The sequence below is a fragment of the Ailuropoda melanoleuca genome, chromosome 6, assembly GCF_002007445.2.
Source record: "Ailuropoda melanoleuca isolate Jingjing chromosome 6, ASM200744v2, whole genome shotgun sequence".
Classification (NCBI taxonomy): domain Eukaryota; kingdom Metazoa; phylum Chordata; class Mammalia; order Carnivora; family Ursidae; genus Ailuropoda; species Ailuropoda melanoleuca.
In genome coordinates, this window is record NC_048223.1 from 113,921,276 (window position 1) to 113,944,392 (window position 23,117).

Below are 23,117 nucleotides of genomic sequence, written 5' to 3' on the forward strand. Positions count from 1 at the left end.
GTAGACCAAAAATACGCTATCTAAGTATAGTGCTGGGAAAAATTGTAGCACTGCAGAGCAACGGCAGAATAAATCTTTGAGAGCAAGTTATATTGGTGAAGCCACATTAGGATTTTCTTCTATTCTAAGCTATGTTTTCCTTCTAAAAACTCTTTTTACACCTCCTCACCTCTTTCTATAGAGAAATAGAATAGTCCTATTTCCTGTAATTTTTCTCCTAGTGCCTTTCTTAGAGAAGAGTGATTCTCATTCTTTCAGTATGCAACCAACAGCTCACCTGCACAAAATACTCCCAACTCCCAGCAGAAAAACCACTGTCACTATTCTCCAATATTCCCCTCCAGCTGCCCGGAGCATCATAAATTTAAAGGCCTCCCTCTCTTATTGGACCAAGTAGTTCTCTCTCTGCCACTCTCTCAAACTTGATCTCAGTGGCATCACTTTCTTATCAACAAACAATCGTAGGTGGACAGATGCTCTCTCTGTGTCTTCCTGGAGCAGAAGAGCCAGCCCAGGCAATCCTCATCCAAGACAAGTCAATTGCCTTCTGTCCAATTAGGACAATACAGCTGCCCCACTTCCTTGCTGCAGGCCAGCCGTGACGCGCACAAGATGACTCAGATGAACATTGCAGGGAGGCGGGGAATAATTCTATCAAAAGCAATCAGTCTATTAAAGGCAGATGTGTGAACAAAATGCTGTTTTCTCTTGTGCATAAAGAAGGCCAGTACTAGCGATGTGAGGAAAGAAAAGGTGTGCCAACCCAGTGCCATGCACACATGCTGAATACCGAGGATGTACTCATGTCACGCTACATCCTCTAGGGCCAGAGGCCTGTCTGCACGAGGCCAAAAGCCTTTAAGTAGGAGCCTTATTCATCTTTGTACCCCTAATCTGTGCAGATAGTAAGAGCTCAAGAAGTGTTCATTGAATGAAACACTCTGGCCACGGACCAAGAAGAGGAGACAGTGGTTAATGATGCTTCAAGAGGCCAGAGAAGACTTCACGGAAAGTGAACCTATACATTGAGATTGGAAAGATGAGCAGACTCTCCCTTTCATTCCATCTGTACCAAGACACTAGCATTTTTTCCCTATTACTTGCACTGTAGTCAAGAAAATATTACTACTCTTCACCCTGTTTTCCCAACAAAGGTAGACCCAGAAAAGCAGACATTTCTTTAAGTTACTTTTTAATGTAATTTCCAGGTACAATGATCAGCTGACAGTTCATTTCTTATCCATTGTATATTTAACTGATAAATGGGCCAACCTCGAGAACAAAAATGAAAGAACAGCTAGAAAGAGAAGAGAGAAGAACACGGACTTTTTTTTTTTTTATTGCAGAAAAGCAGCTTTCTTAGGAGAAAACTGGGTTCCAAGTGTCACTACCATACAATACAATGTCTAAGAACAGAAAGAAATTAGCTTTATTTCAGTAACAGCCTGTATTCCACCACCTCTTAAATCAAGCAAAAGTAATGATCTCTCTCTCTCTCTCACACACATACACACACAAAACCCACTGGCAGGCAACATCCAACAGTAAGGATTTCACACTCAATTTATCCCGAGCTGGTTTATACTCCATCATTGCGATCTCACCAGGTCACCACGCTTCAGTTCACTCCTTCCTAAGCTACAGTCAATGGCCAATAGAAACAGTCCAGCTCGGCCTGTGGCTCTAGTGTGCTTAGAGTCAAGGTGAATTTAAAACCCCTCACTCCAGTGCCGGCACTGGAGGAGATAATGCTAAGTGAAATAAGTCAAGCAGAGAAAGACAATTATCATATGATTTCTCTCATCTATGGAACATAAGAACTAGGATGATTGGTAGGGGAAGAAAGGGATAAAGAAAGGGGGGGTAATCAGAAGGGGGAATGAAACATGAGAGACTATGGACTATGAGAAACAAACTGAAGACTTCAGAGGGGAGCGGGGTGGGGGAATGGGATAGACTGGTGATGGGTAGTAAGGAGGGCATGTACTGCATGGTGCCCTGGGTGTTATACACAACTAATGAAGCATCGAACATTACATCAGAATCCGGGGATGTACTGTATGGTGACTAACATAATATAATAAAAAATCATTAAAAAAAAAAAAAGAAATACTCAAAGGAAGGAATATATGTGAAAAAAAAAATAAAATAAAACCCCTCACTCATTCTGGTGGCTGGAGAGAGCGAAGGGTGACCTACATTAACCAGAAACAAAAGAATCACTAAATGGGATTTTAGCACTTCCTGCCTCCTCCAGAGCTCATTGATATGAGCAATTGATTTTTCCATGAAAAGTGATGAACTCGGTGCTACCAAGAAATCTATCCCTTACCAAAGAGACAGTAAGGATTAGTGCGTCCTGCTCAAGTCTACTTAGTTACTGGGATGGCCAAGTGTGGGTCATGTTCTAAATTTCCAAGGCAGAGAGACACTTGAGAATGTCATCACAAGCCTGAAAAGTTTTCAAACGATGCCATCCTTCAAATGATTATACCCATGGGGTCCCTATGTCCGACCTTGAGGCCGTATGGGCATCTCTTCTGGGATTATCTACAGATTAATTATCTCAGGTGGCTTTCTCGATCAGATCACAGTAGACTCAGAATAAAAAGTTATTTTCCAATAGTAGCTAGAGGCAAACATAATTAAGAAGTGACATGAGCTTTCTGAATTATGAGCCACTTTGACAATTTATGCAGTCATTCCCCTGAATTAATTGTAATAGTGGCAGTGGAATGGTACCTTTTCTTCCCACAGTCCATTCAGCAGAGTTTAAAACTGTCTGCATTAATGTGATCCTGTTGAGACGCTTCAAAGCTTTAGTTTGAAAACTGAAAGACAGAAAGTACCTGTTGTTGACACGTATCACCGTCCAGTCCTTAGGGATGAACGATGAAATTGCTAGTCTCCACGTGCTTTCTGCCTGAATGCAAATGAGCTGACCTTTCAGAGAAATTAAAAATCTAATAATACATCTGAGGACATCTCCCAGAACCCGAAAGTGGGTTAGTCCAGGTTAATGCGCAGGGGATGAAAAAGAACAAATCCACAAGCAAGATCACATTAATAGTAAGTCAAGACAAGGGTCATTTAAAAGTATCGTGTGACTGCAGCTACACCAAGCTCACATTCCCCCCACCCTCCCAACCCCCACCATGGCCATGTCAAGCCTACCCTGGTTTTGGGGGGAGCTTCATCCTCCCTCAGCTCTTGACATGGGAGCTGCCATTTTCTCCACGACTGCCTCTGGCCATGGCGAAGAGATCCAGGTTGAACAGGTGACCACACTGCAATGGAATCTTCCCCAGGACTTCCTGATGTGAGATGTGAGCAGGGGAGAGAAGCAGAGCAGCTCTGAGCTGCTGCAGCTGGGCCCTTTCCATGCAGGGAGAGTGGGTCTGGGAGCACGAATGCACACTCAGACAAGCCCACAGAGCTGGGGGCACGCCAATGGTGCCCGAGGCCCAGGCTTCAGTCATGCTGGGTGACGTTAGTTCCTTTCTGTTCTAGCTGGTGATAGGGGTTGAACTGTGTCTCCTAAAAAAAGAGAATTTTGAAGTTCTAACCCCCACTACCTCTGAATGTGACCTTCTTTGGAAATAGAGTTGTTGCAGATGTAATCAGCTGAGACAAGGATGTACTAGAGTGGGCCCAGCCTCCTCCTAGGAGGAGGGAAGGGAGCCTGATGAGAGGACTGCCATGTGACAAGAAGGCAGAGATTGGAGTGATGTCGCCACCAGCCAACAGATGCCTGGGGCTATCCGAAGTTGGATAAAGCAAGAAGGATCCCCCCCCCCCCNCCCCCCCCCCCCCCCCGCCGGAGGCCTCAGACAGCCCTGCCCACACCTCGAGGTCAGACTTCCAGCCTCCGGCACCGTGGGAGAAGCCACCCACCTGGTAGTACTTTGTTACGGCCCTGCGACCCGAATTCAGCTGCTTTGAGGGGAGTTTCTGTCACTTGTGACCAAAGGTGCTGTCTCAAGAGTCTGAAGTGAGAAGGCTTTCCTCGATTGTAAAAATTAGGACTTTTTTTGCATCCAAGCGTCTTGCAACACAAAAAACAGCTGTTTCCTCAAACTATTAAAAGCAGATTACATACCCAGCCACAGTCCTTGACTTTTGCAGTAATATAACTTTCTCCTGAGAACTGATACAAATGAAATGTATGCAAATTATACCAAGGATGGTATTGGTTATCCAGCCTGCACACTGGAGTCAAACTTCGAAAGGCAACAATTAGCGCTGGTTAATTTCAGGGAAAGCTTGGCACCCACTGAACTAAGAACTCCTGGGGATAATAAAAGACAGTTTCCTTCTGCTTCCTTTTCAATTAAACTATCAGATATGCGAACACTTTACTCATTAGCTTTTCATTTTGCTACCCTCCAAGAAAACTCCTAGAAGCCTGGCAGTTCTGGCTGCTAGTTTTCTGCAACTGATTTTAGATTTGTAAATGACTAACAGCGGATGCCGTCCCCTGGGCTCCCAGGGTTCTCAGAGCAGGGCTTCTGACCAGGACAAGACTAAGGCTTTTGCCCCTTTCCTCACAAACAGGAGGAAAAAGCCTGAGAAGGAAGAACACTGGTTTTCAGATAGAGAACATGGAGTGGGTTGAATTGTGACCCTCACGAGGTATGTCTACCTGGAACTTCAGAAGGTAATCTTGCTTGGAATAAGGGTTTTTGCAGATGTCGTTAAGGTAAGGATCTTGAGATGAGGGTCATCCTGGATTCTGGTAGCAAGAGAAGGGTGTCAGATTCAGGGAGACCGAAAGGAAGGCCAAAGATTGGAATGATATGTCCACAAGCCAAGGAATGCCCAGGATTGCCTGCGGCTACCAGGGGCTAGGAGAGAGCTAGAAACAAGTTCTTCATCAGAGATTCCAGAAGGAACCAACACCTGCCCACACCTTGATTTCAGTTGTCTGGCCTCCAGAATTGTGAGAGAATAAGTTTCTCCTGTTTTAAGTCACCGAGTTTGTGGCACTTTCGTACAGCGGCTCTAGGAAACTAACACAGGGCATCTCCCAATGCACAGACCTTAAAGGGACAGCATAGTGTGTGGTGTGGGTCTGTCCTGTTCCCCACAATGCACACTCTATAGTACTGCAAAACACTTGGAATTTTCAAGGTTTACAGAAATCTCATAACCATGCTGCTAACCCTAAAACTTGTTCTGAACCCTTCACAGTCATGCAAAATCATTTATTAACTCACCACTTGGATGCAGTGCTGAGCTGGGAGTAAGTCAGGCAGAAGCTTAGTCCCCCTCTTTAGAAAGGCTAATGTGGAGGGGCACCTGGGTGACTCAGGAGGTTAAGCATCTACCTTCCATTCAAGCCATGATCCCAGGGTCCTGGGATCCAGTCATGCTTCTGTCTCCCTGTGTCTCCCTCTTTCTCCCTCTGCCCCGCCTCCTCTCCTCCCCCAACCCCCCCCCACCAGCTTGCATGCACGTGCTTGGGCTCACGAGCTCTCTGTCTCTTGCAAAAATAAATAAAACCTTGAAAAGAAAAAAAAGAAAGGCTAACATGGAGCATCACCACGTGACAATGTGGAGTAAACAAGACATTATCTTTGGCTGTTGGCCAGTAATTATTTATATATACAGTTATTCTTTCGTATTTGGTATGATTTCTTGGTGGAAGGTTAAGATGGAGGCCACTACGTCCCCTTTAAAAAGGAGTCATAAATCAGCAAAGCACTGACACTGAGTCACTGCCAAGTGAAGAAAAGGAAACTGCAGAAAACGATGCACAATGCGGTCGTATTTGTGTAAAAAAGAGTATATACCCTCCCATGTGTATCTGTACAGAGGAAACAGGAGCAAAGCAAGGTACAGAACTCTACATTCTGTGGGACAAAATGTATGTGGTTAAACCCCAGATTTGTAAACATGCTGATGCACGCCAGGGAGAACAGACTGGACGTTCAACCAGTAGCCACCTCTGGGGAGAGGGGTTGGGGAGTGAACGGAGATGTTTACTTTTACCTCCTATCAGGGTGAGCAAACTAGCCTGTGGGCCCAGTCTGGCTCACAACCTGCTTTTACAAATGCAGATTTACTGGACACAGTCATGTGCGTCTATTTATCTGGTATCTACGGCTGCTCTGGCCTTTCGCAGCAGAGTTGAGCAATTGAGAAAGAAACAGTATGGTCCGTGAAGCTGGAAATATTTACCATCCGGCCCATCACAGAAAGAGTGTGCTGTCCTTTGCTTTTTATGGTACAATAAGCAGGGAAGTAGTTAAAGGGTGCAGTCTGGGGTGTGTTGGGGGGGGTACCAAATGGCTCTGAGGTCTTACTTGTGGCTTCCTCACCAATGGGCTATGCCTTCTTGTGTTTCTTGCGTCTAGTGTCCTTAACTTTAAGGTCAGACTAGATTAAATCTATGGAACTTTTTCTGCCATGATCGTTCTGGGAGTCTTAAGTAGGAATCACCTTTAACACAGAAAAGCAGGTAGAGAAGAGATCTTTCTGGTTGGTGAGAGGCCACGTCAGGAAACCAGCCAGCTGAGTTGCCGCTCTTGTTGGTATGAGTTCAGATTAAGCAAGGTCCCAGTTACCAAACGGCTGTCGTCTGGGAGTGGCACGAGTGAACAATCCGGCCAGAAACTCCTTTCTCAAACTCTCACTGCACAGTAAGTTTAACTGCAAATCACAAGACATATTTACCAGTGAGCACATCCAAGGCCACTATGCCACTTGAGAAGCCAAGTGAGAAAGTCAAAGTTCCTCCAACCTCGCTCAGGGATGGTTAAAGGGCCAGGAAATGGCTGTTTTCTTCGTGATGGACAGAGAAGCTGGATGACCCACTGGGGCTCACACACAGATTCCCCACACATGCTGTAGCTGAGCCCTTACTGGTCCTGCCCCAGTGCTGGAGGGCCCCTGGAGTTTTGTCACATCCACAAACGGCACGTGGGCTCCACCTTCCTGCCTATCATGTATCCTCCCGAGGAAGATGGGAATCAGCTGCGTTGGCCCAAACCTGGGTGAAACTTGATTATGAGCCAAGAAAAGCTTCCGCGGACCAGCCTGGTGAGGCTGCTGACTCTGCCCGGCTAGAGCTGTCATCAGGACTTACATGCTGGAAAATTCAGCTGTCAGACAATGAGGGACCCACAGCTAACACGCCAGCACTGGCCGCCTCCCTTCTACCCAGAGACTCATGCCAGTGTGGAAACCCCTGGGCACAAGCACAGTAAACAATTCCCCCCTCAGCTCTACGTAAAGACAGCAGTTCCGCCATCTTAGAATGGGTTAGAGAATGACGTCTGTAAGTCAGCAAAGGCTCCTGAACTTGGCTTTCCACTTCAGCCAGGGAACATCCCGGGAACAACCTAACTCATAAAGACTGGTGTGAAGGCAAGCCAGGCGATTGAAAGCACTTGGTTATGTTAAAAAAACAGAAGAAATGCTGACACTTTTACAATTTTTAGGCCTTTTCACAGAAATTTCTTTCTTCTTTTTTTTTTTATGATTTTATTTATTTATTTCACAGAGAGAGAGAGAGAGAGAGCCAGCGAGAGAGGGAACACAAGCAGGGGTCGTGGGAGAGAAAGAAGCAGGCTCCCAGTGAGCAGGGGGCCCATTGCAGGGCTCGATCCCAGGACTCTGGGATCACACCCTAAGCCGAAGGCAGATGCTTAACTACTGAGCCACCCAGATGCCCCTTCACAAAAACTTCTACCCACAACTGCCCAGTGGAAACCTCCTTCGGTTGAAGTACACATGTGTGACTCAATGGCAGCTGACATTTTTACTAATAGATGTGTTTACATAAGAAAAACGAGAGTTTAATGAATTAAGCTCTGTCAGTTAAAAAAAGGGTTATGGTACACAAGCTAGCTGTCCTTAGAGATGAACCAATAAGCTCATATTTATAATATTATATAATTATTACAGATATTATAAATAATATTTATAAGCTCAAACAGGAAGAGAGGGAGGAGGTGAAGTCTTAGGTTTCACTCATTTGGCAAATATGGTGGACCTGGAAGTCAGACACCTGAAGAGGAGGAGGAGAAGGCCGAAGAAGATAGGCTTTGAAGACCGACATCTTGGATTCAAATTCCGACCCTGCTAGTAATCATCTGTGTGCCTTGGGGCAGCTGCTCTGAGCCTCAGTTTTGTCATTTGCAAAACAAGGATGAGAGTAATAGTGAGTACCGCTGGTAGAGTTGGTAAAAGGAGTTTAATGAGCTACAGAGTATTATGCTAAGCGAAATGAGTCAGTCTGAGAAAGACAACTACCATATGATTTCACTCATATGTGGATTTAAGAAACAAAACAGATGAACTTATGGGAGGGTGTGAAGGGAAAAAAAGAAAAAAGAGGGAGGGAAACAAACCATAAGAGACTCTTAAAGATAGAACAAACGGAGGGTTGACGGAGGGGGGTAGTGGGGGAGGGGCTAGATGGGTGATGGGTCTTAAGGAGGACGGTTGCTGATATGGGCACTGGATGCTGTATGTAAGGGATGAATCACAGAATTCTACTCCTGAAACCAATAATGCACTGTATGTTCGCTAAGTAAAATTTAAAGAAAAATTTGAGAAAAAAAAAAAAGGGACTGGAATGAGATAGGTTTATAAAGTACAAAGGCAGTAAGAATGGGTAGTAACTACAGCCATAACCACCCTTTATTAGATACTCCTGCCCTCAAGGGGCTTACCCTGCAGAAGGGTAAGACTACCGAGTGAGACGGGCGTCAGGGAGAAAATCATCCAAGACTGCCGTGCAGGGGAGTCAGGGAGACAGCCCAGAAGAGGGGCACTCAGTTAGATTTAAAGGGGAGGAGGCCTTTATGAAGCAGAGAGCCCTTCCTCCCACCATCCTTTCCCATTCATCCATTCACGCACCCATTTATTGAGCACCTACCCTTCGTCAAATAATGTTTTAGGTGCTGGGGATATGGCTGCACCTGTCATGAGGTTTACATCCGGGCAACGGGTGGCAGAGAGTAGACAAGTATACGCGCATAGAAGGATTTTAGATCATCCTGCAGGTGGTGGTGGTGGGGGAGTACCATGAAGAAAATAAAACAGGTCCAGGGGATAGAAGATGACTTAGGGTTGGGTAGGCGGAGGCAGCTTCAGCTACGTTGACCGGTGACCAGGGAAGCTTCTCGAAGGAATGGCAGGCAGGGTGAATAATGAGTCCCCCAAGGCTTGGGGGAAGGATGTTCCAGGCAGAGGAACAGTGAGTGCAAAGAGCCGAGATGGAAACAAGTATTGAGGACAGAAAGCAGGCCAGGGGGCTGGTATGAATGAAGGGGACAGATGTAGGTGACCAGGACGCAGAGCAGGAGCTTAATCACAGAGGGCTGGGTAAGCCGAGATAAAATTTTTCAATAGGTTTTTATAATTCTGAGGTTTAAAATCAAAACAAAAAAACCCAGTCAATAGCATTTTTTTTTCTCACGCTTTCAAACTCTTTAAAACACACAAAGGGAAGCTTGGAAATCTACCCTGCCTCCCCCCATCCTGTGGCCCTCAACTTTGTTATGCAAGAACCAACACCCTTCTTTAATCTATTGCCAGAACCAGATACACTTTGCATCCTAAACAAGCTGCCAAAACAAAGCAGAAAGCTGGGCTTCAACTCTCTGTTAGAGGATGTTCTAAACTTTGCAAAAACACATTTCTCTATCTTTCAAGTATGTTTATTTGGACAAGGTATACGGATATATGCACGGATGCAAGGAACCAGCTGCAGAGAACCAAGACAAACCACCAAAACAATTATTTAGCAGGAGGGAAAGATAAAAGCCCTCTTGAGTATAAGCAAACATTTCTGCTTCATCTAATGTTCGTGAGCAAAACACGACCTCAATGTGAAGCAATGCTGAGGACGACACAGACGCCTATTTGCCAAAACCATTCTGGGCTTGGTGAACCAGAAAAGTAGCAGGGTGTGTTTCCTCTTTTACTAGGGGCCTCGCTCCCCGAGGCCACACCTTGGTGCTGGTAAGACTCATTCTTGCTCATACAGACTCATAGCAGGGGCTCTGCTTAGGAAAACGGAGCTGAGGTCAGCGTACTTATGACAGCACGAAGACGATCTTCAGCTTCCCTCCCCTTTCCAGTGGTCTGCCTTATTCTGGACACCCCACGTCCTAACACCTGGGTCAGGAAATGGGGGCTCATTCCAACCTCCCAGGAGACACCCCCCTCAATACTCTGGGACATCATATTAGGATACATAGAGTTAAGGAGGTATATTTTTTCATTTGTGATCTACAAGTTCTTTCTTCTGACCAGATAATTTTCAACAAAGAGGTTGAGAATACCATGCCTTTGGGTCAAATCTTAGTGTTGGTCTGCTTTTTAGATTATTAAATCTGTGCAGCATCTTTAGCATGTGGGATTGTAAATTAATAACAGCAGAAGTTTAATTTCTGGGCCTCATGAAGAAAAATGTATAAAGCTCCCCCATTTCAAATTCTATAATCCGTAGAGCCGCTTTTTCTGCATTCTTAAAAGATTCCTCTGGTAGTCCCTCCAACATTAAAAGCTGCTTTGATGGGAATTGGATTTGTCCTTTTGAAAAAATTACAGACAGACTACGTGAACATGGCATGTGAGCTTCTCACAGACCAACCTCCTGGGTGGTCTTTCTATGGGAATCATTGACATTCACTCACTCATTCGTCAACTACTGAGCAACCAATATGGGTAGACACTGTGCTACATCTTGGGGATAAAATGGACCTAAAATAGCAGCCTTCTCTGTGCTCATGGGCCTTAGATTTAGTGAAGGAGGGAGCGAATTCTACTAATGAGAAAATGTTTCTAAGAGAGCACACGGTGGATGATATACTGGTACTTCTAGGTGGAGGTAAAAGGAAGGTTTGCTTTGCAATCAAAAAGCAGAAAACATAATTTGTTGGTAACACCATGGGCCAGTCCAACCCTGTCACCAAGAATGGACTCCAACAATTAGAGGCATTTCCTGATATGTCCAGCCAATGCCAAGTGCTCCCCCAACCCCCTGCCCCAGCTGGGCTTGAGGGGAGTCTTCCCCATAGTGGCCTGTCTCCTCCTGTTTGCTGGTAGCTCCTGGAAGTCATGGAGCTCAGTGCAACCTACCACATTCTTGGAGAAACGCCATGAAAATGTAACACGCATAACTAGATTGCAGGAGAACTATTTTATGAGGTTGTGAATGTATACTTATAAAATTTAAAGCTATAATTGGAACATGGGTCCACCCAAAGAAGTAAAGTGGAACTATGGGAAGTTAGCTGATTCAGATGTTTGGTATCAGTGTTTGTTTCCTACAACTTCACTCACAATCTGTTCACCTCTGAGAGCCAACAAGCAGCAGCAAACGCTAAAGGTACAGGAAAAATTGTAAATGAAAAAAAAAAATCCAGTCACGGACTCTATCGTTATCTGTGAGCTGGAGAAAGGCTGTGACTATTCTAATTCATTGACAAAAGAAACCCAATTCCTAGAAAATCAGAAAGTTTGAGACCCATTGGTATAGAAGGGGAAAGGAAAAGAGAAATGAAAGCACTCACTGGTAGGTTCCAAAAGAAAAACCCAAATATGCATGCCCAGATTTACTCAAAGCCCACATATCAAAAAATCTATATTTGCAGACTTGATAAGTTATGGGTAATTATTCACTTTATAATGTGGGCTATTACACGAGATCCCCCCCCTTTTTTTTTTTAAAAAAAACCGTACGTTCCTGGGATGCACTTAAGATGAGATTCACTTTAGAGAAGTCGGACTACTATAAAACCAGGGCACTGTATCCAACAAGGCCCATAAGGGATCGTGATGGGGGCGGCCAGGAGCAGAAGAATGTATATTCAGAATAGTGTTTAACCCCTGCTCAAACTAAAGCAGAACAAAATAAAAACCAACACGGTCAGGGCGAAGCATTTGTCCTGTCACTGTTCCTTTGACTCAGTCAGTGTCCCCTGGGGTCTGGCCTCCCTCCTGGTAGCCCTCTCTTCCTCTCTGCGGCAGCTGGTCTCGAAAGTGGTTTCTTTACAGCAGTGGTTCAACTGGCGGGCTGTTCTGCCCTGCAGGGAACACTTGGCAACATCTGGAGACTTTTTTGGTTGTCACAGCTGGGGAGGGAGGGCTACAGTCAGTAATGAGTAGAGGCCAGGGATGTTGCTAAGCAGCCCACAGGACCGTCCTCCACAAGAATCATCCCGTCCAAAATGTTAACAGTATGGAGGCTGAGGAACTCTGGTCTACAGGAGGCAAAATCATGATCATCCCTCTAGAGCTGGGATGCAGGGACTGAGTACTCTGGACTTCCCCATCCTTTTAAATGAGCTATTATTTAGTTAGAGGGAAAAACCTGCAGATCTGTTGTCCTGATAGGCTATTCCCTGAATCAGCTGGATAAGCCACTGACGCAAGGGTTAGACCCACTGACACGTAAAGATGGCTAAACACCCACTTGAAAACATTTGGTCAAAACATGCATTCAAAGAACTATAACGAGACACTTGGCAAGGCCGCATACTTGGTCTTAAAAAGCCTTCTCAAAAGTAATTTATGCCAATGAGCCGTAGCAAATTCACCTATTCTGTAAAGTACATCATGACTCAACAAGCCTTTTGATCCATTATAGAATGGCAACAATTATAGTTTAATGAGTTATTTTCACTTACTTGTCAGAACCTGTTTGGATAATCTAAATAACTTCACATCCTCTTAACATTCCTCATGAGACCATCTCAGAGAAAACAGCCTCCGTTTTCTCGTAAATCCTCAACCCCAGTTAAGGGACAGAGGAAGCTGCTTTAGCGACCACTTTCCTGCTGGGTTTCTTAGATTCTTTTTTTTTTTTCCTTTCCAAAATCAGAAATCTCTTTTCACAGCTGAGATTTTCCTCGACTCATTCCTTCTTTAGAGCTAGCGTAGCGTATTTTAAAACTTTTTTTTCCCCTAAAAAACAAACTTTAAAGCACGGCTTAAGAAGCAGGTTTTTAGGAAAACTATTTTCATCCTAAAGACGAGAGTCTCTAGGTCGCTTTCACTTGATGCTCCAAGATGGTGGGGCAGGTAAGAATCAAGCCTTTTCCATCTGTAGCTATAACAAAATACGACAAATACCCAAACGTTTTGCTTCCTCATTTTCATTCATGGGGAACTTCTTTAAAAAAAAGAAAAAACCCACACATTTATAGTACCAGATAAATCTCAAGTCCCTGCACCACCAAATCCCCCAAATAGGGCCCCCAATCCCTTTTATCTCAAATATAAATTCCACAGACCTCCACAAACCACAGACAAAACAAAACAAATCTGGAAACCACATTCTCCTTTCAATCTTGGGGGTAGTAGCCTGAACACACACACACACACAGTGAAAAGGTCAATAAACGAGAACTCTCAAACAACCCGCCTTCCCCTCTCTTTCCTCTAGCTCTTTATCAAGGGCAAAAAGCTCCCCTAGTTCATTTTGTATCATTAAAAAAAAAAAAAACCCAAAGAGTTTAAGTAAAAACGTAGTTCAGGCCAATGCAAGCGGCTTTTGGAGGACCTGGCACGGTGGGGGGGGGGTGGTCCCGGGTCACCAAGGAAGCCAGGAATCTCGCGTCTGCCCTGCAAAGCAAAGGACAGACAGATGCCTCGCGCACTGCCTTCTTTACCGTCTGCCAGGGCTCCGCTTCGGCTCCCGCTCCTCCGCGGTGCTGAGCTGGGAATGCCTCTGGGCTTGCAACTCGCAGCGTGGCGAAGAGGCTGGTGCACGCCAGACCCCGGCCCCGCGATGGGGGCTCCCTGCCCTCCCGGGTCACGGGCGCGGGCTTCTCTCCGAAGCGAGGCAAACGCAGTGTGCACTGCTCAGCGGCACACACACCGGAAAACAGAACGGGGCAGGCGTTCTCACGCCTCCCTCCCCTCGCTGCGCTCACTAGTTCAACACACCAGCAAACCACTACGGGCCAGTCCAAGTTCCCACGGAAAGGAGGGGGGTAGGTTTTCTTTTTCTTTCTTTTTAACGCAGGTTGGGGAAAGTACCATTTCTTCAGGGTCACTCAACAATTGTCTACACCGCACTCGCTGGTAGGAATTGCCCTGAGGCAGAGGCTTGCACAGAAACCAGATTCCTCGGCTTTTTTAAGTTTCTTGGGTTTGAGATGATGGAAAGGTGTCCAAGCGCACACAGCTATCAAACAGCTGGCAAACTTCTCCTTCAAGTCACTGCTTTTGAGGCGCATATTATGAAATCCTTCATGGAGTAAAATTGAGAGCGACTTGATTTTGATTCCCATTAGTTATTCAGAATTTTCTGGTTTTCATGTTTTTCTTTTTTTTTTTTTTTTAAGAGACAGAGAGAGAAATGTGACTGAAAAAACGACCTTGCTTATCAAGCTTCCTTGATCCATATTTTTGGTATGCTTTGTCCTGTGCTTTTTTATTGCAGCCAAAAAAACCCAGTAGAGACCTTCTGTATTCCAGGCACTTTACACACTAACTTCATTGCCAACTAAACCATTCTGCAGAAATCCCAGATGAGTCAGTGACAGAAGGTGAAGCCACAGGCTGTTCACGTATGTGAACAGAGAGAAGGAGCCAGAAACCCTCTACTCTGATAGCACTTTTGATGTACCCCTTTCTTAGGACGAGGGCAGGATTCTGTTATAACTCCTGTCATTTTTAATACCGCTGCAGTGATTTAGGGAAATTTTTCATGAAGATTATTTGCCCATAAATGAGCTAGTAAAAAGACCCCGTGTACGTGTGGAAGCAATTCCCAACACTGGTGATGAAATGAAAGGTTTTTAGTAACAAGGCAGTGTTTCTAAAACGCAGAGGAAGCTACTGGATTGCACATTATAATAATTAGAGGGCATTTTTTAGCGCGAGTTTTTCTTTCAAGGAGTCAAAAGCCTCAGTGAATGTGCCTTCACCACACCCTCGTAGGGCCAGTTTCTCCCAGAGTGATTGATCTGTTGCCCTTCCCCCCTACACACCAGAATCACCCAGAGCAGGGCGGCATGTTAACATGCAGATTGCTGGGCCCAGGCCAGAATCTCTGGATGAGGCCTGGGAACCCACACTTTAAACTGGGTATCCAGGTGATTCTCATGCAAGCAGTTGTAGGATCCCAACCTTAAAACCTCGGCAGTCAGGGACTATACTTTTTATTTCTGTGATGCCAGACTTTTGTCCTGCATTTGGGAAATTAGCAGGCAGTCAACTGTTTGTCAGAGGAGCAAAGGAGACCCTCCTTACAAAGGAAAAGGGGAAACTCACCTGGGCTCTCAGTCATGGCTGGAAGGACTGGGACATCAGAATTGGGATCACTGATCCCCAGATTTCATCTGTCTACTCTCCTGTATTTGGAGGATTGGCCCCTCTTTCGGATTTTATTTAACTACCTCTTTATCTTCCAAGATGGGGAGAAAGAGGATGGTTCACCTTCAGACTTACCCAGCAAACTGCCAAATTTGTGAGTTTCCAAGTAAAAGGGGCCAAGGAGTAATCACCATGTGGAGTCAAGAGGTTTGAGAAGTCGGCCTGGTTGGACAGTCCTTGTTGAGCAGTAACGAGAGGCCTTTACTGTTGACCTGCCCCGGTCCATGCATATGAATGTGATTTGGGGAAAGAAAATAAAGAGTAAAGAATCAAAGCGTGGGCACAGGGATCTGGTTAGGTGATTCCAGATTCTATCCATGTTTCCAAGATGCCTGCAGCTTTGGGTTTTGCTGCAGGGCCATGAAAATAGGTAGTTTATAAATCGCTTTCATTTGAAAGGCCACTCCAAAGTGTCCTTTTGGGGGAGGAATTACTGTATTAGTTCATTTCTGCTGGGCTGTATGGGCCCTGGCCCTAACTGTCATTCTTCCTGACGAGCTGGCAAGCTCGAAGCAGGTCCATCTGCTGGAATTGGCATAACACCCTTCACAAGGTGGGAAGCCGTGAGGTCCAGGAAGCAAGCACGTTCAGGTGGAAAACAAAAGAGAAGGAACCCTGTTCCCAACAGGACAGGCAGGAGGGCAGCATTGCTGTGTGGGGCCAAGGGGACCAAATGCTTCCATGTCCCCTGGAACATTCATCTCCTGGGCTTTGTGGCAGATTTCACATCCTTACCTAGAGAAAGCTATGCCCAGTATGGAAGTTGTCCTGGTGACCTTTGTGCCACCCAGTTTAAGCTCAACTAAGAGAGGCTTTGTGGACAAAAGCACAAGCACAAAATGGAGCAGAGGTGGCTTGAGATGCCGCCACTGTCTGTGTTCTCATGAATCCAGAAACTAGAGAAGATGGCTTGAGACTCAAAGGGCTGCTGCAATGTCCACCAGAGGCACAACCTGGACTCCAGAGAAAGGGTGTAGAAAGACACTGGGCTCTCTTGTGAGCCACCACTGGCCAGGTAGGCAGATCCAAGTGGATGGCAAGCATTTTCTAATAGTGCTGATCTTCCAGATGGAGAATGAGTCCAGGGGAGCCCACAGAAGCCAGTTTACCTCACAATTAAACTAAGATAGTGCTAGTCTTTAATGGAAAAATAAAAAAAAATTTTTTTTTAGTTTTTGAAATGTATGACCTACTTACAAAAATGATTTGAAGTGGAAAATAGCATATTATAAGCATGCGATTAAACCAAACAGTAAAATCAAATCACACATTTAAATCAAAGAAACAAGCAAGGCTAGAGAAAAGTGACCTAAGACTTCAATAACAACAGCAAATAGAGATAATTTCCCACTTGTACCTGCTGGTGATGACCCAAGGACAGCCCTGATGGGTCATCATTTCTGTGCCCAGAACCCTGGCCAGACCAAGAGGCCCATCCCATCACTATGCTGTCGAGGCAGGCTGCCTCTGTACTGTCAGATCCTGATCATTTCTTAAGTTCAGTCCCACCACTGACAATCACTCTCTGACTCTGAAGATGCCGCAATAGACTTGGGCGCTTGAGCGCTGGGGGGTCACCTGGACCCTACGGGGGGTGTAGCTGTAGACTTGGACACCCTATTGCTTTTAGAAATGTACGTTTCATCTGTCTGAGAACAAGTCCTAAATCTTACATTTTCTTCTGTGGCCCCCAACGCTGGGCCACCAGCATAACTTCAATACTACCCGTTCACGTCTCTGAAAGAGTTAAATTCTACCGCTTGGTTCAACTGTCACCCCCACCCCCACCAACACACACACACACACACATATTTCACCAGCAATAAGGTAAACTCCCTGAAGTTAACATTGAAATACAAAACATAGTTTTAACTCAAAATACAAATTCTTTTCAAAATGTCATTTCCAGATAAGGAAGTCCTTCCATTTGTGCTGACAGGAAACAGGGTGATTTTTTTCATAAACATCAAAACTTTACTGCTTGTGAACATAGTCCTGTTACCCTGGTGACACATTTCCTCTTGTCACTAATGGAGGAGAAAGTGGATAACTTTGGGTGAATCAGAGAGATTTTCCTCAAATCACTGATCGCAGCAATGTGCTTATGCCCTCCTGGGCCAATTCCAAATCTGCTCATGATGGAGGGGGCAAAAACATGAGCACCACGTTACTCTCTGCAAATAAGCTGTTGCAACCAACACATCATAAACCATACGTTGACTATAAACCTAAGTTCACATTCCTGTGTTGGGAAGACTTGATATTAATCAAGTCATAGTTTGTGATCAAGGGCACAGTTCTGTGCAATGGCAACCCGTGGCCACACAGGCAACCAAAAGTTGGAATGCTCAGGAAGGGAAAAGACCTGGCATACGATGTTGCAGGAAGACAGTGATTGACTTGAATCCTCGATTCTCGCCCTTTACCCACTGTTCTTCTACCTGATAAGTTAAACTGCCCAAGACTGGAAGAAAGATGGAGACAGACGGAAGGAAGGGACTACCGTCACTGCAAACTGCCCAAGGCTGGAAGAAAGATGGAGACAGACGGAAGGAAGGGACTACCGTCACTGCAAACTGCCCAAGGCTGGAAGAAAGATGGAGACAGACGGAAGGAAGGGACTACCGTCACTGCAAACTGCCCAAGGCTGGAAGAAAGATGGAGACAGACGGAAGGAAGGGACTACCGTCACTGCTAACTATGCTGGCGGTTTTGCCTGCCTTCTTTTTTTCAAATCCTGCAGCCGTGAGAGGCAGTGACTAGTATTCTCATTTCACAGGTAAGGAAACTGAGAATAACAGGATTCCAGCTCCCTATCTCCTGTATGTCTCTGCATAGACAGACGACAGACGATGTGTGTGTGTGTGTGTGTGTGTGTGTGTGTGTTTATACATATATATATAAAAATTGGGACATGATCCACATACCTTGAAACTCATCCTTTTAAAGTATGCAATTCAATGGTTTTTATATATTCAGGGTTGTGCAATTATCATCACTAATTCAAGAATGTTTTCATCAACCCCCGCCCAAAACCTGTGCCCATTAGCAGTCATTTTCCCCATTTCCCCAGCCCCCCACAACCACTAATCTACTTTGTCTTTGTGGGTTCGCCTATTCTAGACACTGACACTTCATAGAAGTGGAATCCTATAATATGAGGTCTTTTGTGCCTGGCTTCCTTCACTGGGCACCATGTTTCCAAGGTTCATCCTTGTGGTAGTGTGTTATCAGCATTTCATCCCTTTTTACTGCTGAATAATACTCTATTGTGTGGATATACCGCATTTTTCTTAATTTGTATTTGAAAATGACCAGTTCTATGGAAAATTGTTAAGTTTTAGTTTTAAATTAGGAAAGACGACTGGTATCCCTATATTGGCCCTGCTTCGATCTACTGAGCTCCAGAGAGTGTTAGACTGGAGCTCTGTGAAGAAAGCATGCTGTCCAACCTGAGATAGCTTCATCCATCTACAGTATTCTCCAAGGGCCGTGCCAGGTGCCCTCGTGGAGCCTACGGCTGATTAAAGGAGACAAGACACTATGAGCTATGACTGCATAAACCAGACACTGAGAGCTATGACCGCATAGACCAGACGCTGAGAGCTATGACTGCATAGACCAGACACTGTCAGCTATGACTGCATAGACCTGACGCTGTGAGCTATGACTGCACAGAAGTACAACAGACTCTATGAGAAGGGTCGCTGACTTTCAGTGACATTTTACACGGGTAAAAAGTAAACCAAACAAGCAGCAAATGTTTTTCATCCCAAAAATAGGTATAACAGGGCCGCTAGTGAGATGGATTTCTCCGTTTCACTGGTAATGATAAATTTTGGTCCTTCAGCAAGTTATTTTGGGAAGCAAATTAATTACCCGTGTTCTGCAATGATTACTGCCAGGTGGATCATGAAGCAGTGTGTATGTTCCTGTCTTCTGAGAACTGAGAGACCTGGCTTCTAATCGCGGTCTGTTACTAATTAGGCCCTGAGTTGCTGGCACTCAGTAACCCCATCTGTAAATGGAGGTCAGTAGTAACTGCCTTGACCGCTTTACAGGCCTGTTGTGAGAATTAAATATTTATGAGATCGTTAGCAAGCATTACAAATATTATACAAGAGCAGGATACCGTGGTGTTTCACGGTCCCCCGAGACATAGACCATCTCAACCAACCAGGGTTCCTTGATTCTTTTTCCTCTCCCTAATCCTCAAAAACATTTGGGTTCAGAGTTAAGTGGAAGCATGAATTCCTTTGAGCACAGTGGGAAGGGGAAGAACGCAGTCAGTTTTCAGTGAGAACATGGGGTGCCGTGCTTGCTTTGCGTGTGTGTGACAAAACCAAGGAAGAAAGGGGCAGGTGGCATTTCAGCCTGTCTTTTGCAAATGATATCTTTGATGGTTGCAAACATACTATATAAATCGTGCAAGTGCCATGGTATAACCGCATTTCTTCTCACTACATAACAGATGCACCCAGAACAAGACCAGCCCACTGCTTTTGGTTCTTAGAGCATAACATGCTTGGAATACCCACACCAAAAGGAAAGAAGAGGCCAAGGGCCTCCACTTTATAATGTGAATTAAAATCACAGGAACTTCCTAAACCTCTGTCCCTGGGCTTTATGAAAAAGCAGTCAAGTTAAATGAAACAGGGGCGCCTGGGTGGCTCAGTCATTAAGCGTCTGCCTTTGGCTCAGGGCGTGATCCTGGCATTCTGGGATCGAGTCCCATGTCAGGCTCTTCCGCTCGGAGCCTGCTTCTTCCTCTCCTGCTCCCCCTGCTTGCGTTCCCTCTCTCACTGGCCGTCTCTATCTCTGTCAAATGAATAAACAAAATCTTAAAAAAAAAAAAAGTTAAACAAAACAAAACGAAGCCACTTGTTTTTAATCCCTGGGAGATTCCAGGATGAGGATTTGGCTGAATTGTGTTGTGATCCCATTTCCTCCGCTGCAGGAGTTCAGCCGGAGAGGTCTGAAGCCCGTCCACCCCCTCCTTTTGTCTGTCCATCGTTTCCAAGTTAACAGATAAGACAGGACAGCATCACCCAGTAGGTGTGAACGGGAAGGCACTGAAGGGGCAGAGGACCTGCCTCGGGCTGCATGGGAGGGTCTCACTTACACTGTGCAGTGGACAGGCTGAAGCATCACACGCTCCCCAGAGGACACAAGTGGCACTGTAAACACTATGCCACATGAAGGCAGGTGTCACCAGCCTTTCTGGAAACAAAGGCACCCAGGACAGGAAGGTTGATTTCCTGGGTGTGGTGATGTGGGGAAGAAGGGAAAGGGAAGGAATAGGAGACCCAAGCCAGAAAAGCAGAGCCCCACCTTCCTCTCCTCTGAGTAAGAATGCAGACAACACAGCTTTGCTTTGTCTCTGAGAGACGAGCTGCAAGAGGAAGGCTCCAGAGGCTGCAGTCTAGCAGGTGTCTGCCCAGGGAGGCCCCATCTGCAGAGGGAGCCAAGCTCCCTAGGGATGAAAGCATTTGTTTTGAAGGAATCAGTGGAGTGCTGGGTGAACACAGAGCCCTGGCAGAAGGGAACTGTGCAAGAGAGCTAGCTGAGCGAGTGCTGATGGAACAGCTCAAGACTTTGGTTTGCTGATGGAACAGTCCAAGCCCAGGGGGAGGGAACAGGGACAAACCCTTTTTCTTTACCCTCAACATTTCTGGTTCCAGTCTGACATTTGCTCTCTCCTTTTTTTTTTTTTTAATGCTGCCTTCATTTTGGAATTATTTTGTCACTGTTTTCTTTCTTTATGAAGTTGGCAGGTAACAACATTCCTGTGCCCAGGAAAGGAATTTTGCTGGAGTAAGAGATCTCCAAGGGCCAGTCACCAAAGATGGAAGGAAATTTATACCAAAGGGGTGCCCAATGTCTGCTGACATCTGTGATCTAAGTTGGAAGTCTCCTGTAGCTTTCTGTACCCTTAGCCTGCTAAAGCAGGAGGAGAGGAGAGGAGCGGTGGGGGGTGGGAAGAAAAAGGGGAAGGAAGGTTGCTTCGGGGGAGGAAGGTTGCTTCAGAGGAGAGTTTCAAGATACAGATGGAGATAGAATGCTATTAGCAAACTCAAGTATTTCACACTAATTTGATTCTGGACTTAATTAGGAGGCAGGTTGTAAACATCTTCAGAATGCTCCTGAATTTATAGGCTAATTAGCATAAGCTTTTAAAGATGTGCCATTTATAGCAAGACCTCTCAAAAAAAGAGAGTCTTGTTGCTGAAAACAAAACTGAAAGCCAGCTAATGATAAATAAAGCTACAATCTGAGTGTATGCTCCATGCCAGTTTACAGGAAAGTCTCTCCAGGAGGAAGAACTGCTGACTCGACCCCTTAGACCTAAGACATGAGAATTACGGAACTCGGATCCTAAGAGCCAAAGAAACTTGGAGTCAAGCGGTCCAAGGCTTGGATATATTTTTAATGCCTGTACTGAAAAACTGGGGCTCAAAGAAGTTGAGAGACTTGCCTGGGTCCCACAGCTGGGAGTTCCAGAGCCAAGAGTAGATCCCTGAGTCCCTATCACGTGGAGCCCTTTTCATTAAAACCCACAAAGACTCTCCTCCCCAGACGGTCAAGCCAAAGCTTCCTCGAGTGTCTGGAGGCATCTCAGGTGAAAGCACCTAGAGAGGAGGCTATCGGGCACCTCTGATGCTTAATGAGGGTCACCGGATGACACTTGTCTAAGTTCCCAGCTTTACTGGAGGGCGTTTGAAGGGTGGCCCAAAAGATTGTCCACATAAAGTCTCTGGAACCTTTGGAAAAAGGGCCTTTGCAGATGTAATCATTAAGCTAAGGATCTCGAGATGAGATCATCTTGGACTATCTGGGTGAGCCCTAAATCCAATGACAAGTGTCCTTCTAAGAGCAAACGGGGGGGGGGTGACACAGAGAGAAGACACAGAGGGGAGGTCAAGTGCAGATGAAGGCAGCGATCAGGGTCACGCAGCCACAGGCCACCACAAGGTGGAAGGGGCAAGGGAGAGCTCCCTGAGAGCCTCTGGAGGGAGCGTGGCCCTGCTGACACCTCGGGTTTGGACTTCTGGCCTCTGGAACTGTGAGAGACTAAGTTTCTGTGGTTTTAAGACCCCGCTGTTCAAGCAGATTCAGGAAACGAATACATTTACAATCTCTACGGATACGATCAATCAGAAAAAACAACAGTAACAAAAAAATAGGTAAGGATCACAGAACGACAAGCAAAACATGGTATATCCATATAATGCGATATCATTCAGTCTTAAAGGAAGCAAATTCTGGCACGTGCTACAGCACGATGAACCTTGGGGACATTGTGCAAAGTAAAATAAGCCAGCCACACACACACAGACCCACACGATACTGTATGATCCCACCTGTAGGAGGAGTCTAGAGTAGTCTAATCATAGAGACTGAAAATAGGACGACTGTTGTTGGGGCTTGCAGGGGACAGGGAATGAGGGTTTACTGCTAAGTATAGTATCTCCACTTTACAAGATGTGAAGCGCCACGGAGACAGATGGTGGTGATGGCTGGGCCACATTATGGATATATTTAATACCACTGAACTGTACACTTAAAAGGGATTAACATGGTAAATTTTATGGTAGGTGCATTTTACCACATTTTTAAAATGGAAGGGAAAAAAAAAAGGCAAGGATCAAAGCATTTACACATTCACAATCATAACGTTTCAATGATGGGGTCTGAGAATGAAGGCATGGGCGGAGTGTTGAGCCCCATCCTGGTTTATATGGGTAACCAAGCCAAGCTGACTCAGAAGTTGGTCACTT

At 45.5% G+C, this 23,117-nt stretch overlaps 1 protein-coding gene across 6 annotated transcripts in view; it reads right to left on the reverse strand.

Annotated features, from left to right (window-relative positions):
• The window catches only part of ABLIM1 (actin binding LIM protein 1), an 89,659-nt gene extending 75,773 nt beyond the window's left edge, over nucleotides 1–13,886 (reverse strand). For 4 of the 6 annotated variants that reach the window (XM_034663319.1, XM_034663316.1, XM_034663317.1 and 1 more), the window contains exon 1: nucleotides 13,629–13,754. The gene's annotated coding sequence lies outside the window, so the exon portion shown is untranslated. Of the gene's footprint in view, nucleotides 1–13,628 lie in introns of all 6 variants that reach the window. The other 2 variants (XM_034663318.1, XM_034663320.1) reach the window with 2 other exon arrangements.
• Nucleotides 13,887–23,117: the final 9,231 nt, after the last annotated feature.